We start from the raw sequence: 4,148 nt of genomic DNA, 5'->3' as shown, positions 1-4,148 counted from the left end.
TAGTGGTCAAGATATTAGTACGGAACGTGGCCAACGGTTGTTCGTAGATAAGTTTGTGCATAATTTACTTCCTGAGTTGTGTACTAAGTTGAAGGATTCAGAGAGTTCTTGGGCTGTTTCTTCTTTGGCGCAGATATTGGCTACTGCACAATATTATGAGAATAGGGATAAGGATTAGAAAGATAAAGCAGACAGAAAGAGTTGAAGACGAAGGTTCTTTTGCAGCAAGCGTATCCGCCTCGTAATAATCAGCGCGACGATCAGCAACCTCAGCAGTTTCAGAGAAATTCGCAAAGGTTCGAGCCTTCTCAACAGCGTTTTTATGTAGGCCCCAATCAGTGTGCGTATTGTAAAGAAGAAGGTCACTTCAGGAATAGTTTTCCGGTTCTGTTGCAGCGCACGAATGGTGCTTCTGGTGTGAGAGGTCGAGGTGTTCAGCAAGCTCCTAGAGGTAGAGGACGTGGTATGTTCCCCCAGAATGCACGGCCCTTTCCTCCGCAGAATTCTATGAATTGTTTTGATCAACAGAATGGTGCGTCTGGTAGGACGACTCAGTATTATGCTGACGATTACTATGTCGAGGGTGAGAATATCGACGGTAATGATTGCTAGGACAGCCATAGACAAAGAGAGGGAGTTGTTTCAGTTCCAGTAGATCAGAGTGGACCTTATGTTGAAGTGATTGCATCAGGTGTGTCAGAGCCTTTTCTGTTGGATACTGGTGCTGCGAAGAGTTCTATCATGCACTCTAAACTCCCTGGCGCACCTTTGTCTGGCTTGACGAATGTTTCCGTAGGTTTTTCTGGCGCCCCAGTTCGTAATCCGGTTTCTAGTCCTTTGTCTCTTTCTGTTGGACCTTGTGAATTTGAAGCACCCCTCATTCTGACGACAGGTTGTGGTGAGAATTTGTTGGGATTGGATTTGTTGAAGAGATTGTATGCAACACTACATTGTTCTCCTTCAGGAGTACAGCTTACCTTGGGTAAGAGAGTGATCTCTCCAATGTATTTGTCCAGAGATCGACTTACATTGGAATTGTATTCTCTCCCTGATACTCTTTGGGCTACTGGTCCTAATGATGTGGGTCTTTTGGAGATTACACCATATGTTGTGACGATGAAGGCGAATGCTAGATATCGGATTTCTAGTGATGGTGAAAGAGCGCTTCTAGCGATCATCTATGATCTGATTGAGAAAGGTGTGATTGAAGAAACGAGAGGTAATGTGTGCAATAGTCCGGTTTTGCCGGTTTTGAAACGCACTGATTCTTCTCAGCTGCCTGTGTATAGGTTTGTGATCGATCTTCGCGAAGTAAACAAGATTGTTGTACCACAATTTCCTGTTCCGGGCATTACTGCTTTGCTGACTATGATTCCTGCTTCTGCTACCTGGTTTTCGGTGATTGATCTGAAGAATGCTTTCTTCAGCATCCCGATTGCCGAGGAGAGTAGAGATATTTTTGGTTTCTCTTTAAGAGGCCGAAGTTTTTGGTTTAAGCGCGCTCCTCAAGGCTATTGTGAGAGTCCATCCATCTATAGTCAGGCTTTGAAAACACAGCTTGATACGATTGTCTTACCTGATGGTGCTGCTCTTATTCAGTATGTCGACGATTTGTTAGTTGCTGCTGATAATGAAGAGATTCGTAAAGAAGCTACTCTTTCGTTGTTGCGTCATTTGTCTAACTTCCATCATAAAGTGTCTCTTTCGAAGTTGCAGTATTGTCGACAAGAAGTGACCTACTTAGGTCATCTCTTATCGAAGGAGGGAAGAAGATTGACCCCAGAACAAATTCAAGCGATTGCGAAAATGAATGTGCCAACCACACAGAGAGAAGTGCGTGCTTTCTTGGGTATTACTTCATACTGTAGACAGTGGATTCCGAATTTTTCGCTTCATGCGAAACCTTTGTTAGCACTTACTGTTAAGGATACTCCAAATCCTCTCCCTTGGTCTGACGAATGCCAGAAGAGTTTTTCAGAATTGCGTGATGCTTTGTGTTCGGCTCCTGTGTTGGGTACTCCCGACTACAGTAAGCCTTTTACACTCTATGTTCACGAGAGAGAGGGATGTGCATTGTCATTCCTGACACAGCAGTTCGGCGATAAACAACGTCCATGTGCGTATTTCTCGTCGACTTTGGATCCGGTAACTAGAGCATTGCCGAGTTGTTTGAGGGCTACAGCGGCAGCGGCTGTCTCTATTCGACAGTCTGCTGGTGTGGTAATGGATAATACGTTGATTGTGATGGTTCCACATGCAGTGGATACTTTGTTAAACAGGACTAAGACACAGCACTTAACTAGTGCTCGATTGTCAGGTTACGAGTTGACACTTTTGGCGAGTCATGTGCATATAAAAAGATGCAACACGTTGAATCCATCTACGTTGTTGCTGATTTCTGTAGAGACAGATGTTTCTGAACAGCATGATTGCTTTCTTAGAACAGAGGAGGAAACAAAGGGTAGAATAGACCTTAGGGATACTCCTCTTGCAAAGTGTGATGGTACCTTATGGGTCGATGGTTCATGCTTCAAGCTTTCGAATGGTGATACAACTGCGGCATATGCTGTTACAACTTTGCATACGATTGTTGAAGCTGCACGTATCCCACACAATTCAGCTCAAGCAGCAGAGTTGATTGCATTGATAAGAGCGTGTGTGTTGTCGAAAGGGAAACTAGTGACTGTATATACTGATAGCCAGTATGCGTTTGGTGTGGGTCATAGCTTTGGTCGCTTGTGGAAGGAACGTGGGTTCCTCATGTCTCATGGAACGAAAATCCAGCATGGTCAGTTGGTGAATGAACTTCTTGAGTCGCTTATGTTACCGATGCAAGTTGCGATCGTGAAATGCAGTGCACATAAGAAGGTTACCGATAACGTTGGTCGTGGTAATGCGTTTGCAGATGAAGTTACGAAAGAAGTGGCGAAAGATGTGATGAGTCGAATGTATGTTGTGGGTCCGGCAAGATGGGTTCTGGATAGAGGCATGTGTGAAGATCCGATAGAGAGTGTGAAGTCAATTCAGGCTGAAGCTACAGAGAAGGAATTGAGTGTATGGAGAGAGAGTATGGGAAAATTGGATTCAAATTGTTGTTGGATTGAGTTGTCAGAGCATCAGCGATGGATGTTACCTGATGCGTATGTGCTGGCAGTGGTTACAATGGCGCATGGAATGGCTCCCATTAGTGCGAAAGGGATTTGTACGTTGTTGGCTCCAGTATGGCAGAATGCTGGAATTCCTAAGTGTGCAGAGAATCTGGTCAAGAATTGTATGGTTTGTCTGATGTATAATCCTGGCAAGGAAACTCCAACTCCAGCTGGTCATTTTGCACCTCCGACGTATCCGTTCGAGGTTTTGCAATTAGATTTCATCCATATGGAGAGATGTAACAACCTGAAGTACGTCCTTGTGGTTGTTTGTGCCTTTTCGAGATGGGTAGAAGCATATCCCATGAAAGATAATACTGTCTTGTCCACAGCTAAAGCCATTAATAAGGAATTCTTCCCCAGGTATCGTTTGCCGAGAATGGTCTGGAGTGATAATGGGAGTGAATTTGTGGGTCAAGTGATGAAGAGAGTATGTGAAGGTTTAGGCATCAGGCAGAAGTTCCATGCTGCAAATCATCCCCAATCTGCAGGCTTGGTAGAATGCTATAATGGCACCTTGAAGCTGAAGTTAGCCAAGATTCAGGCGAGCTCTGGTCTCCAATGGCCCGATGCTTTGCCATTGACACTTTTGTCAACTAGGACGACGGTACATTCTCGAGTGGGCCTTAGTCCTTATGAAATTGTTTTTGGTCGCCCGACAAATATATGGGGAGTGCCGAGGCCGACAAAGTTTGTACCGTACTGCTTGACTATCTGTATGATTTGACGGCTAAATTGCGTGTCTTACACCAACAGGTTCATGAAACATTGCCACAGGCATCTGAAGATCCAGGACACGCCATCGATCCTGGTTCGTGGGTCCTGGTTCGGAATTTTCAGCGGACAAAGAACGATCAGCCCCGCTGGACAGGACCCCACCAAGTTTTGTTGTCGACGCGAACTGCAGTGCGAGTGCACGGTAAAAAGAACTGGATCCACGGCGTACATTGTAAGAGGGCCCCTTTGCCTCGGCCGTACGACCAGTGGGTCCAGGTAGGT

This window comes from Lissotriton vulgaris, chromosome 5 (assembly GCF_964263255.1).
Source record: "Lissotriton vulgaris chromosome 5, aLisVul1.2, whole genome shotgun sequence".
Lineage (NCBI taxonomy): Eukaryota > Metazoa > Chordata > Amphibia > Caudata > Salamandridae > Lissotriton > Lissotriton vulgaris.
This window is presented reverse-complemented; position numbering follows the sequence as displayed.